We start from the raw sequence: 15,665 nt of genomic DNA on the forward strand, positions 1-15,665 counted from the left end.
GGTAGTTAAAGACCAGTGACTACATATGTAAACCACCCAAAGTGCATTTGTTTGCTAATTCTGTATTTAATGAGCAGAATGCAGTATTTATTCCTAAACACATGCTCAACCTTGAGCAGAATCCCACTTCTAACATACTAGCAACAGTATTTATCAATGACCATTCAACAAAAGGTTTGTAGAAAAACATTTACCACTGAACCTTTGACCTGGAAATTAAGTGAGAGAGAAAACCAACTTTAAGAAAAATAAGTTGAACTCCAGGAGTGGAATTTTCCTAGATGAAAAATAACCCTGAATCGTCAATCAGATGCAAAGATGTATCTTCTACTACAGCCTCTCGTCTTGATATGTAAACTACTCATAGCTTACTCAAGAGCTTTCCACCCAATGAGGAGAACTCTATACGTCAACACATTTTTAGCCAAACCTATTCTACTATATAAAAAAACAATCACAGTCTAAGTCATCAAAAGCATGTCAAAATATGTGCTTAAAAGGAGTGCGCACGTGCGAGTATTCTGTGTGAGCGGTTAACAAAGAAATAAGTACTCCTATATGCTTAATTTCCGCTTATATTCCACTAATGGACTGGATGGTTCTTGAACTCAGAAAATATTGGGGGGGGAAATCATTTGCATTGAAGCATGTGCCTCAAATGATCAATATACACTACATGACCTGCTGTGGACACCTGCTCGCCGAAACATCTCATTCCATATCAGGGGCATTAATATGGAGTTTGTCCCCCCTTTGTTGATATAATTGCCTCCACTCTTCTGGAAAGGCTTTCCACTAGATGTTGCCAGATAAGACCAGTGGGCCTGCCGGCAAGATAGTAACAGTCAGCCTGCCATATAGTACCAGTCGTTCAGCCACATTGGACCAGTCGCCTATGAGGTGTGTGACTATGATTCTAAAAGTCAAGAAAAAAAGGCATTGTTTCTTGCCTCACGCTGGGCATTCACAAGTGATAATGTATAATTCACAAGTGATAGGTTAATATTGTCACCCATCAGACTATTATTTATTTATCTTGTCTTTAAAATATACTAAATAGTATATGTGTGAAATTTGTTTTGATTTAGAATGGACCATGTCATCTATGCACTTAAATAGCGAATGGAGGATGCTTTTCCCGTGGTTAATTTTCATGCCAGCCAGGTAAGCTATACTCCTGTTGTAAAGATAAGCAATGTGCTTAATATTAGGAAAGTTGAGAAATAAATCAAGTAGGCCTAGCCTATAGAAAGCTGATGGGATCCTGCTGTTTTTAATAGAGGCCATCACTCTGTAATTTGACTACCTTCATGACTCGTGAGCTCAGGTGTGATGGTAATACGGTCACCGCAACAGCCCTAGTGGACACCTGAGCCTAGAGCATCTCAGTTGGTCCCCCCATTGCTGCTATAACAGCCCCCACTCTTCCGTGAAGGCTTTCAACTAGATGTTGGAACATTGCTGTGGGTACTTGTTTCCATTCAGCCACAAGAGCATTAGTGAGGTCAGGCATTGATGTTAGGCATGGCTGGCAGTCAGCATTCCGGTTCATCCCAAAGGTGTATGATGGGGTGGCAGTCAGGGCTCTGTGCAGGCCAGTCAAGTTCTTCCACACCAATCTTGACAAACCAATTCTGTATGGACCTCGCTTTGTGCACAGTGACATTGTCATGCTGAAACAGGAAAGGGCCTTCCCCAAACTGTTGCCACAAAGTTGGAATCACAGATTCATGTAGAATGTCATTGTATGCTGTAGTATTAAGATTTCCCTTCACTGGAACTAAGGAGCTTAGCACAAACCATGTAAAACAGCCCCAGGTGATCATTCCTCCGCCACCAAACTTTACAGTTGGCTTTACTATGAATTTGGGGCAGGTAGCGTTCTCCTGGCATCTGCCAAACCCAGATTTGTCCGTGTTACGAACACCTCTTGGTGAAAGGAAGGCAACACCCTGCTACAGCTCAACTCCCTGTGAAGTGAAAGAGGTATGTGTTCGTAGGTGCGGGGAAGGACGAGAGGCTGAGAAAAGTTACTGTTTACAGGTAAAGGTAAAGTGGAGAACAGGGGCTGGATGGAACCAAATCAAAGAAAGTAAAATCTAAAGAGCCCCCTATCCTACCTAATCTTAGCACCACCTGGCGCGCTAACCAAAATACAGGGGTTGGTCCGCCCAGGTCTTACCTAGTGTGTATAGACAGAGTAAATACTATGGGTTATGTATGCCCGCTGGCCTCTTGCCTAAACACTCCCAAGGTGCCTTACCCTTCCCCCCTGGGAACAAATGAAACAGAATAATTCACCAAACTCAGTGAATACTTTTTTTTTTAATGTAAAAACACAAAGTCCTACGGAATACACATACCTCTGCAGGAGCAGCTACAAAATACTTTATAACAACACTTTCTGGCCAACAACCAACACAGCACATACAAAGAAGCTCCCTCCTAACAAAGGAACACTGGCTTTTCAAGCTGCAGAAGGAGTCGGTAATTGATGAGCCAGCTGTTTCCCCTGATGAGAGGGCGGGGTCAGAGCTCCAATCTGCAATGGGCCGACCAATCAGCTGCTTGGAATCCAGGAAGCCATCCTGAAATACACACACATACAAACCCACAACACAGAATCTGGGGAACGTAACAGTTCATCGGACTGCCAACAGGTGAAGCGTTTCCACTGCTCCAGAAGCCAATGGCGTCGAGCTTTACACCACTCCAGACAAGCTTGGCATTGCGCATGGTGATCTTAGGCTTGTGTGCGACTGCTCTGCCATTTCATTAAGCTCCCAACAAACATTTATTGTGCTGACGTTGCTTCCAGAGGCAGTTTGGAACTCGGTAGTAAGTGTTGCAACCGTGGACAGATTATTTTTACGTCCTATGCACTTCAGCACTCGGCGGTCCCGTTCTGTGAGCTTGTGTGGCCTACCTAGATGTTTCCACTTCACAATAACAAAACTTAAAGTTTCACAGCTAAAGTCACTGAGCTCTTCAGTAAGGCCATTCTACTGCCAATATGCTTGATTTTATACACCTGTCAACATCGGGTGTGCCTGAAATAGCCAAATTCACTAATTTGAAGGGGTGTCCACTGGAGGTTGACCGATTATGATTTTTCAACGCCGATACCGATTATTGGAGGACCAAAAAGGGCCGATACCGATTAATCGGCCAATTTCTTTATTTATTTATTTATTTGTAATAATGACAATTACAACAATACTGAATGAACACTTTTATTTTAACTTAATATAATACATCAATAAAATCTATTTAGCCTCAAATAAATAATGAAACATGTTCAATTTGGTTTAAATAATGCAAAAACAAAGTGTTGGAGAAGAAAGTAAAAGTGCAATATGTGCCATGTAAAAAAGCTAACGTTTAAGTTCCTCGCTCAGAACATGAGAACATATGAAAGCTGGTGGTTCCTTTTAATATGAGTCTTTAATATTCCCACGTAAGAAGTTTTAGGTTGTAGTTATTATAGGAATTATAGGACTATTTCTCTCTATACCATTTGTATTTCATATACCTTTGACTATTGGATGTTCTTATTGGCACTTTAGTATTGCCAGTGTAACAGTATAGCTTCCCTCCCTCTCCTCGCCCCTACCTTGGCTCGAACCAGGAACACATCGACAACAGCTACCCTCGAAGCATCGTTACCCATCGCTCCACAAAAGCCTAGCTAGCCATTTCACATCGGTCACACCAGCATAATCTCAGTTGATAGGGTTGAAGTCATAAACAGCTCAATGCTTGAAGCACAGCTAAGAGCTGCTGGCAAACGCACGAAAGTGCTGTTTGAATGAATGCTTACTAGCCTGCTGCTGCCTACCACCACTCAGTTAATTATAACATAATAACACACAGAAATACGAGCCTTTGGTCATTAATATGGTCAAATCCGGAAACTATCATTTCGAAAACAAAACGTTTATTCTTTCAGTGAAATACGGAACCGTTCCGTATTTTATCTAACGGGTGGCATCCATAAATCGAAATATTCCTGTTACATTGCACAACCTTAACTGTTATGTCATAATTACGTAAAATTCTGGCAAATTAGTTCGCAACGAGCCAGGCGGCCCAAACTGTTGCATATACCCTGACTCTGCGTGCAATGAACGCAAGAGAAGTGACACGATTTCCCTAGTTTAATATTGCCTGCTAACCTGGATTTCTTTAACTAAATATGCAGGTTTAAAAATATATACTTCTGTGTATTGATTTTAAGAAAGGTATTGATGTTTATGGTTAGCTAAATTCGTGCAACGATTGTGCATTTTTCACAAATGCGCTTTTGTTAAATCATCCCCTGTTTGGCGAAGTTGGCTGTCTTTGTTAGGAAGAAATATTCTTCACACAGTTCTCAACAAGCCAGGCGGCCCAAACTGCTGCATATACCCTGACTGTCACGAATCCCACCGAAGGTGGCTCCCCTGCCTGCTCGGGCGGCGCTCGGCGGTCGTCGTCGCCGGCCTACTAGCCGCCGTTGATCCCTTTTTCCTTTTCGGTTGGTATGTCTTATTGTTTGCACCTGTTCCTTATTTGTGTCTCTTGATTTATGGTTATTTAAGCCTGTTTAGCCCGCCCAGGTTTGTGCGGGATTATTTTCATCAGAGTGCTTTTTTGTTGGATGTGCTGGCGATCTGCCTGTGTTATTTTCTGTGCGAACTGTGGACCCGTTGTATAGGGGTTGGGCACTTCGTTATTCACGCCGGTTGTGTTGGCGTCGACCGTTGTCGTACTATAAGGAATAAAAACATTTTTCTTACCTCTGCTCTCTGCGCCTGACTCCTACCACAACTCCTAGCAATCGCTGACACTGACTGTTGCACAGGACGCAAGAGAAGGGACACAATTTCCCTAGTTAAAATAAATTCATGTAAGCAGGCAATATTAACAAAATATGAGGTTTAAAAATATATACTTGTGTATTGATTTTAAGAAAGGCGTTGATGTTTATGGTTAGGTACACATTGGTGCAACGACAGTGCTTTTTTCGCGAATGCGCTTGTTAAATCACCCGTTTGGCGAAGTAAGCTGTGATTCAATGATAAATTAACAGGCACCGCATCGATTATATGCAACGCAGGACAAGCTAGATAAACTAGTAATATCATCAACCATGTGTAGTTAACAAGTGATTATGTTAAGATTGATTGTTTTTTATAAGATATGTTTAATGCAAACTAGCACCTTACCATGTCTCCTTGCTGCACTCGCATAACAGGTAGTCAGCCTGCCACGCAGTCTCCTCGTGGAGTACAATGTAATCGGCCATGATCGGTGTCCAAAAATGCCGATTACCGATTGTTCTGAAAACTTGAAATCGGTCCTAATTAATCGGCCATTCCGATTAATAGGTCGACCTCTAGTGTCCACATACTTTTGTATATATAGCGTAGCTTCAGCTGGCCAGATCGGTCTGGTCGGCCCGGACCGATCAAGTTCCTTGGCCAAACGTTGTCTCCTCTGACCTATCTGGTCAGCTGGCCGACTGGACCAATGTGGCCGGAGAACTGGTCCTATCTGACCAGCCAACCAGAACTATCTGGCCGGCTAACTAAATCCATCTGTCTGGCAGACAGTTCCGGTCAGATAGGACCAGTCTGGCTGGCCGACTGTACCTACAGTTGAAGTCGGAAGTTTACATACACCTAGGCAAATACATTTAAACTCAGTTTTTCACAATTCCTGACATTTAATCCTAGTAAAAATTCTCTGTCTTAGGACAGTTAGGATCACCACTGTATTTTAAGAATATGAAATGTCAGAATAATAGTAGAGAGAATGATTTATTTCAGCTTTTACTTCTTTCATCACATTCCCAGTGGGTCAGAAGTTTACATACGCTTAACCCCTGGTCGGGCTCGGACATCCAGCGAAAAATCCTATCGCCATTAGCATAACAAAATGTAATCTTTTTTTTTTCAAATATAGGACTATGTTATATCGTTTTATAGATACACCTCTCCTGAATCAAACCACGTTGTCCGATTTCAAAAAGGCTTTACAGCAAAAGCAAAACATTAGATTATGTTAGAGGAGTATATCGTAAAAGTAGCCACATAGCCATTTTCCGACCAACCACATGCATCATAAATAACCAAAAAAGAGCTAAATGCAGCACTAACCTTTGACAATCTTCATTAGATGACACTCCTAGAACATCATGTTACACAATACATGCATTCTTTTGTTCGATAAAGTTCATATTTATATATAAAAACAGCATTTTACATCGGCGTGTGACGTTTACTAACTATTTTCCCTCAAATGCATCCGGTGAAACAGCGCTACAATTTACTAAATTACTATTCGAAAACATTTTTAAAATGTAATATTGTCATTCTAAGATTTATAGATGAATATCTCTTGAAAGCACCTGTAATGCCAGATTTAAAAATAACTTTACTGGGTAATCACACTTTGCGATAAAAGGGGATGCGATACTCAGAATAATAGGCTACCATTACAGGTCAGCGCCATCTTGGAACAATCGCATATCAAATCTACTCTTGTATACTATTGTCAATAATCCTTTACCTTTGATTATCTTCCTCAGAAAGCACTTCCAGAAATCCCAGGTCCACAACAAATATATTTTCGTTCGAAAAAGTTAATCCTTTATGTCCCAATAGCTTGTTCTTGTTAGCGCTTTCTGAAGGCTGCTCCAAAACTTCCGTTGGCTGCGGGACTCCTCTTTCAATAAAATGCATTTTTTTTAAATTTAGGTTCGTTCAAACATGTCAAACGTTGTATAACATAAATCTTTAGGGCCTTTTTCAACCAGAGCTCCAATAAGATTCAAGGGGGACGATTGCATTGTCTTTCAAAACGTTTCGAAAGGGGAGGGTAGCCAGGGGCGCCGGCGTCATAATGGTGATGGCCCTCCTCATGTGACCACTTTCCACAGCGTCTCATTCAGTCAGTTTTCACAGTAGGAGACTCAAACCACTTTGTAAAGACTGGGGACATCTAGTGGAAGCAATAGGAGGTGCACAATGAACCATTGCTCACGGTGTGATTAATAGGCAAAGTGATGAAGTTGAGTCCGCAATTCAGAATTCCACATCCTGTTACGATCGGTCTCGGGGTTTTGACTGCCATATGAGTTCTGTTATACTCACAGACACCATTCAAACAGTTTTAGAAACTTTAGGGTGTTTTCTATTCACAAGTATTAATTATATGCATATCCTAGCTTCTGAGTTTGAGTAGGAGGCCGTTTAAAATGGGCACAATTTTTTTTCAAAAATCGCTGTAGCGCCCCCTATCCTAGGCGACCGTCAAGAGGTTAATTAGTATTTTGTAGCATTGCCTTTAAATTGTTTAACTTGGGTATCCTTCCACAAGCTTCCCACAATAAGTTTGGTGAATTGTGGCCTATTCCTCTTGACAGAGCTGGTGTAACTGAGTCAAGTTTATAGGCCTCCTTGCTCGCACACACTTTTTCAGTTCTGCCCACAAAATGTCTATAGGATTACGGTCAGGTCTTTGTGATGGCCACTCCAATACCTTGACTTTGTTGTCCTTAAGCCATTTTGCCACACATTTGGAAGTATGCTTGGGGTCATTGTCCATTTGGAAGACCCATTTGCGACCAAGCTTTAACTTCCTGACTGATGTCTTGAGATGTTGCTTCAATATATCCACATAATTTTCCTCCTCATGAAGCCATCTATTTTGTGAAGTGCACCAACCCCTCCTGCAGCAGAGCACCCCCACAACATGATGCTGCCACCCCTGTGCTTCACGGTTGGGATGCTGTTCTTCTCCCCCTTTTTCCTCCAAACATAACGATGGTCATTATGGCCAAACAGTTCTATTTTTCTTTCAACAGACCAGAGGGCATTTCCCCAAAAAGTACGATCTTTGTCACCATGTGCAGTTCCAAACCGTAGTCTGGCTTTTTTATGGCGGTTTTGGAGCAGTGGCTTCTTCCTTGCTGAGCAGCTTTTCAAGTTATGTCGATATAGGACTCGTTTTACTGTGGATATCGATACTTTGTACCTGTTTCCTCCAGCATCTTCACAAGGTCCATTGCTGTTGTTCTGGGATTGATTTGCACTTTTCACACTAAAGTACGTTCATCTCTCAGAAACAGAACGAGTCTCCTTCCTGTGCAGTATAACGGTCACCGTTATGAAAACTTAGGACACTAAAGAGGCCTTTCTACTGACTCTGAAAAACACCAAAAGAAAGATGCCAAAGGTCCCTGCTCATCTGCGTGAACGTCCCTTAGGCATGCTGCAAGGAGGCATGAGGACTGCAGATGTGGCCAAGGCAATAAATTGCAATGTCAGTACTGTGAGACGCCTAAGACAGCGCTACAGGGAGACAGGACTGACAGCTGATCGTCCTCGCAGTGGCAGATCCCGTGTAACAACACCTGCACGGGATCGGTACATCTGAATATCACACCTGCGGGACAGGTACAGGATGGCAACAACAACTGACCGAGTTACACCAGGAACGCACAATCCCTCCATCAGTGCTCAGACTGTCCACAATAGGCTGAGAGAGGCTGGACTGAGGGCTTGTAGGCCTGTTGTAAGGCTTGTTGTAAGGCAGGTCCTCACCAGACATCACCGGCAACAACGTCGCCTCTGGGCACAAACCAACCGTCGCTGGACCAGACAGGACTGGCAAAAAGTGCTCTTCACTGACGAGTGGCGGTTTGTCTCACCAGGGGTGATGGTCGGATTTGCGTTTATCGTCGAAGGAATGAGCGTTATACCGAGGCCTGTACTCTGGAGCAGGATCGATTTGGCGGTGGAGGGTCCGTCATGGTCTGGGCCGGTCGACTGATCCTATCTGGCTGGTCAACTGGTACTATCTGGTCTGCCGGACAACCCTATCTGGCCCGTCAGCTTGTCGTATCTGGCAGGCTGATCTATTGGCTACTCTGTTAAAGACATCAATTTGAAGCAGTTCGGCGGCACTTTTGAAATTCTCTCAAGAGTTCCAAAGACCTCTGAGGTCACAAGTTCCTTGGCCAAATGTTGTCTCTTCTGACCTCTGCCAGCCAAACCTATCTGGCCAGCAGACTGGTCCTATCTGGCCGGCAGACTGGTCCTATCTGGCCTGCCGACAGGACCTATCTGGCCAGCCGGCCGATTGGTCCTATCTGGTCATTCGACCGGAACTATCAGGCAGGCCGACCGGACCTATCTGACAAGCTGACTGTTACTATCTGGCTGGCCGGCCAGCTAGTCCTATTTGGCCTGCCGGCTGGACTTATCTGGCCAGCCTACTGGTCCTATCTGGCCTGCCGGACAACCCTATCTGGCTGGCCGGCCGGATGGTCCAATCTACCCGGCCGGCTGGTCCAATCTGGCCGGCCAACTGGTAATATCTGGCAGGACAATCTGTTGGCTACACTGTTAAAGACATCAATTTGAAGCAGTTCCGCGGCACTTTTGAAATTCTCTCAAGACTTCCCAAGACCCTATCTGGCCAGCTGGCCGACTGAACCTATTTGGCCGGCCAGCCGACTGGTCCAATATGGCTGGCCGTCTGGTACTAACTGGCAGGTCGACTGGACCTATCTGGCCGGCAGACTGCACCAATCTGGCCTGACGACTGGACCTATCTGGCCAGCTGGCTGACTGGTTCAATCTGGCCGACTGGTACTATCTTTAGATGGTTCTCCCAGTCAAAAAGCTAAGATTCGAAGTGAGATTCGTTTTCAGAGAAATAGATCTCGTCTCTCCCTAAATAGCAGGAAGAAGATTATACAGTCAACTTTCCTGCCAGTTCTTGACTACGGTGACACCATTTATCAGATTGCAGCAACCACTACTCTTAAACCTTTGGTGTACCATAGTGCTCTTCGCATACTGCATCCTTACAGTTGGATTCATTTACATAAACTGTAAATATGGAGTGGAGACAATTGATAAAATAATATCTGTATTATGTTTTGAGCTAGTTTTACACTGTGGCCTCATTTATATATACAGTTGAAGTCAAATACATTTAAACTCTGACTTCAACTGTATATACCGTTATGTTTTGTGTTACTACCTACTATTTTTTTGTTGCATATATTATCAATTGGTCAGTTGGTTAGAGAGAGCCTCAAATATCACATTCATTTATCCACTGTATATATGAATCGAGCAAAGTTGGTTTCTGTCACTTTTTCTTCACGTTCAAACAATGATGAATGAATTGTTGACAATAGAGCCTCAGACAGTGCAGGCATGAAGTTTGTGAAGAACAACTGCAGAAATGTACAGTCGACTGAAGTAAAATCTTCATGGCCTTTAATCAGATGGTTTTGGTGAAATTCAGTCGTCATGGAAGCTCAAATTGGTCACTATTGATCCCCATAATGCAACACACTTTGGGAGACGGTGACCAATATCGACCAAGTGAGACATATCTAGACAGAGAAACTATTTAAATAACTATTTATGGCAGTAACTTTACAAGCACCAATTATGTTAAATTTAGACTGAGAATATTATCTAGTTATGGTAAGGCAGGTATAATTGTTTAGCAGATAAGAAAAGACCAGTCTTTATGTGGCTAAAAGAAAAGGAATATAGCATATAATGTTTACAGGAAACTCACTATAGATCCTTAGATCTGCGTGGATGAAAGAATGGGGTGATTAAATATTTTTTATAATAGACAATGGAACTCAAAAGGTGTGATGATATTAATTAACAAAAAATCTGAATGTGCAAATAGTCAGAAATGATTCGCAAGGAAGGTGGATCCTTTTGAATATGAAAGTGGATGAAAAACAGATTTGGCTCATTAATCTATATGGTCGAAATCAGGATTATCCATACTTCTTGGAAAAGATGTATACCAATTTATTGAATTTACAGGCAACAAACGATCAAATCATTATGGTGGACCTTAATGGAAATCACCCTACAAACTATCATCACCGTGCCCTGAAGAGATCAAAAATATTAAAGACACAGAAATAGCAATATTTGGAGATTTCCACATGGACGGAGATATTGGAAAAGCTACTGGAGGACAAAGTCGTTTGTAACTGAATTTTTTCAGTACAATATAGTGTGAGCGGACCAAGTCATTTTAGGATATGAAAGCGGAAAGGTGGAATAAATGAGTCAGGAGGAGGTTCTTAATTGAACAAAGTTCTCTATTGAGGTATTTCTTTCTCAAACCCTCCAACACAATCAAGGATGATCTCACAATGAAAACACAAATCTTCTTCTTTACAAGAACAATGAACACAAGGCGAGTATCTTCAAACTATAACATAAATCACAGGTGTGTCACCGCCTTAAATATCTGTTCGTGGAGAGCTCCCTTCAAGTGGCCATTCCCAAGAGGTAGTTTGTCCTCTTCTTCTCCCTTCCGAAGGGTATGTCCTCTCCTTTGTAGAAGCAAACACTCTTCTCTTCCTCCAGTCCCCCTCACTGCTGGTTCCCTCCTCTCTCTTATAGGTGTGCTTAATTGCCTCTGATCACCTTGACTCACATGCCGGGCTACTATCCGTGGAACCAGCCTGCCCTCTGGTGGTCCTTCCACATACCTCCCCCCTCAGGACCGGACCAGAGGGCCGGGCGCCAGACGCGCCATCTTGGTGGCGTTGGGACAGCGCGTTCCGCATTCCCGTTCCTCGATCCAGCCCTGTGGATGACATTGAAAGAGAATGGTTGTAATGCAAGAAACCATCTGGCTATTCTGTTGTTATTGTTTCTCTTACCAACCATCCACGTGAGGGGAGCGTGGTCAGTAACAAGGGCAAACCTACGCCCGAGTAGGTAGTACCGGAGATAATCAAGGGCCCACTTAATGGCTAGGGCCTCTTTCTCTACGGTAGCATATCTCTGTTCCTGATCACTGAGCTTCCTACTTATGAAGAGAATAGGCCTCTCTGCTTCGCTTTCACCCTGAGCTAGGATGGCCTGAGGATGGCCTGAGCCTGAGCAGGATGGGATCAGAGCACAGGCTATCTTTTAGCAACTGGAAGGCGTCTTCCATCTCGTCCTTCCACGCTACACGGTTTGGCAGGTTTTTCTTGATGAGGTTTGTGAGGGGGGTGGCAATGGTTGCATATCCAGGGATGAAAAGGCGATAATATCCCGTTATCCCCAAGAAGGCTCGGAGGTCCCGCTTCGTCTGGGGCCGAGGCCAGTCCCGAATTGCCCTGGTCTTTTCTGCCTGTAGGCGTATTTTTCCGTTCCCCACGGTGTATCCCAGGTATTCCGCTTCGGACAAACCCAGGCAGCATTTTTGGGGATTGGCTGTCAGCCCTGTAGCCTCCAGGCTCACGAGCACCGCCCGCAGTCGCAGGGGGTGACTGTCCCAGTCCTCGCTGTGGATTACCACATCGTCTGTGTACGCTGCTGCATACTTTTGATGGGGCCGTAGAATGGCATCCATGAGGCGTTGGAAAGTTGCCGCAGCACCATGCAGTCCGAAGGGTATCCTCACATACTGAAAAATCCCCTCTGGTGTGGCGAAGGCAGTCTTTGGGCGGTCCTCCGGAGACACCAGCACTTGCCAATATCCCTTTGTCAAATCCAGGGTGATGATGAACTTGGCCTTTCCTAAGCGCTCCAAGAGTTCATCCACACGGGGCATGGGATACGCGTCAAACGTAGAGATGCCATTTACGCCCCTAAAGTTGTTGCAGAGCCTCATACTACCGTTGGGTTTGGGGACGAGGACAATGGGACTGGACCATTCACTCGTAGATGGCTCAATCACCCTCATCCTCAGCATCTCCCTAGTTTGGCACAACATTGTCTACTAGCCCAGTCTGAAAAGTACTAGCCTCAGGCTAGGTTAATTTCCATCCCTGCAGACATTTCTAACTGACTTCACAGGTCATTCGATTAGTCATGTACAACAGATGGACTCGTGGAATAATTTCTGTGTTTGTATGGGGAAAACATTGAACCCACAAGTCCTTTGTAAGCTAACTAGTCAACTTTAGCTAATGTAGCTAACTAGTCAACCAAGGTGCCTAACAAGCTAGCCCACCAGGTGATATTTAGCTAGCTAGCTAGTAAACACTAGCTCACTGTTCGTGTAGTCAGACTTTTCTAAGTGGTGACATGCTAACCAACTATCATTGCCATGGTGCTAGCTTAATATTAGCTAGCAATTTTTACTACAACAACGGTGAGTTAACGTTAATCATGTCACCACGTGAAAAAGTAGCTGGCTAGCTCACTAAAGACTAACTGTGGTTATCTAGCTAATTTTCATAAGCTAACCACAGATCTTTAACCTAACCAAAATTGCTTGTTAGCAGCTAGCAAACAGGGCTTACCTTATCAAACGCTCCAGCGATGCCTCTCACTTACAGAGGTCAGAAAACAATAAAATGTATGTGTGCTTATCTGAGTAGTGGTTACAATCCGGTAGATAGCACAGAACCATCCTTGCTTCTGATTGAAGGAGAGACCTAAGGTTAGCTAGTTCGCTACAAAGGCAGGGGGTAAGAGAAAACCAGCCACGTTGCGGACACCGACATCTTGCTCCCGGACAAGCTAAACACCTTATTTGCCCGCTTTGAGGATAACACAGTGCCACCGACACGGCCCGCTCCCAAGTACTGTGGGCTCTCGATATCCGTGGCCGACGTGAGTAAGACATTTAAGCATGTTAACCCTTGCAAGGCTGCTGGCCCAGACGGCATCCCTAGCCGCGTCCTCAGAGTATGCACAGACCAGCTGGCTAGAATGTTTACGGACATATTCAATCTCTCCCTATCCCTGTCTGCTGTCCCCACTTGCTTCAAGATGTCCACCATTAACCAAGAAGCAAAGCTAACTGAACTAAATGACTATCGCCCTGTAGCACTCCTGTCATCATGAAATGCTTTGAGAGGTTAGTTAAGGATCATATCACCTTTATGAGCCTTAACTAGCCTCTTAACTGACACCCTAGACCAAGGGGGGGGGGGGGGGCAAAGTACAGCCTGCAGGCCCTTGAGCTAAAAGGTTTGCACACCCCTGCCCTTGGCCCAGTTCAATGTTCTTACCGCCTCAAGAGATCCACAGACAATGCAATCTGGACAAGAGGAATACCTATGTAAGAATGTTGTTCATTGGCTATAGCTCAGCCTTCAACATCATAGTACCCTCCAAGCTCATCATTAAGGTCGGGTCCCTGGGTCTGAACCCTGACCTGTACAACTGGGTACTGGACTTCCTGACCCATAGGTGGTGAAAAATCACACGTGCTCAGGCCCCTCCTGTACTCCCTGTTCACCCATGACTGCGTGGCCACGCACGACTCCAACTCAATCATCAAGTTTGCAGATGACACAACACTAGTAGGCCTGAATACCAACAATGATGAGACAGCCTACATGGAGGAGGTGAGGGCCCTGGCGGAGTGGTGCCCGAAAAATAACCTCTTCCTCAAAGTCAACAAAACTAAGGACCTGATCGTGGACTTCAGGAAACAGCAGAGGGAGCACGCCCCTATCCACATTGACGGGACCGCAGTGGAAAAGGTGAACACCTTCAAGTTCCTCGGCGGACAAATCACTGACAATCTGAAATGGTCCACCCACACAGACAGTGTGGTGAAGAAGGTGCAACAGGACTTCTTCCACCTCAGGAAGCTGAAGAAATTTGTCTTGGCACCTAAAACCCCCACAAACCTTTACAGATGCACAATTGAGAGCATCCTGTCGAGCTGTATCATCGCCTGGTATGGCAACTGCACCGCCCTCAATCGCATGGCTCTCCAGAGGGTGGTGCTGTCTGCCCAACGCATCACTGGGGGCACACTGCCTGCCCTCCAGGACACCTACAGCCCCCGATGTCACAGTAAGGCCAAAAAGATCATCAAGGACATCTACCTCCGAGCCACGGCCTGTTCACCCCGCTATCATCCAGAAGGCAAGGTCAGTATAGGTGCATCAAAGCTGGGACCGAGAGACTGAAAAACAGCTTCTATCTCGAGACCATCAGACTGTTAAATAGCCATCACTAGCCGGCTACCACCCGGTTATTTAACCCTGCCCCTTAGAGGCTGCTGGCCTATGTATATAGACTTGGAATCACTGGTCACTTTAATAATGGAACACTAGTCACTTTAATAATGTTTACCTACTGCTTTACTCATCTCATATGTATATACTGTATTCTATTCTACTGTGTTTTAGTCAATGCCACTCTGACATTTCTCGTCCTAATATTTATATATTTGTTAATTCCATTCTTTTACTTTTAGATTTGTGTGTATTGTTGTGAATTGTTAGATAATACTGCACTGTTGGAGTTAGGAACATAAGCATTTCGCTACACCCGCAATAACATCTGCTAAAAATGTGTATGTGACCAATAAAATGTGATTTGATATAATTAAAGCAATCTAGAAATGAAAACATGCTAATGAAGCTAGCTAGGTAGTTTGAAAAGCGCTAAACGAGAATACACACAAGAAATCCACGATATCAATTATTTACACGAGAAACTAAAAAGGCTATAATATCTACGTTACTTGCTAGGTTACTTGCTACTTGTCAATGAGTTTGCACAGAGAAATGCGCCTTGAGGGATGAGTAGTTGAGGGATGAGTAGTTCTGTATGATAGCCACATTGTGGCTAATTTGCGTTTTTTTTTTACAGGTGAATATATTGATAAAAGTTACAGTGTCCGAGAGATTTGCGCGGTTATGAAAACGCCACGCCAGGGTAAGC

Source organism: Salmo salar, chromosome ssa14, assembly GCF_905237065.1.
Source record: "Salmo salar chromosome ssa14, Ssal_v3.1, whole genome shotgun sequence".
Taxonomy (NCBI): domain Eukaryota; kingdom Metazoa; phylum Chordata; class Actinopteri; order Salmoniformes; family Salmonidae; genus Salmo; species Salmo salar.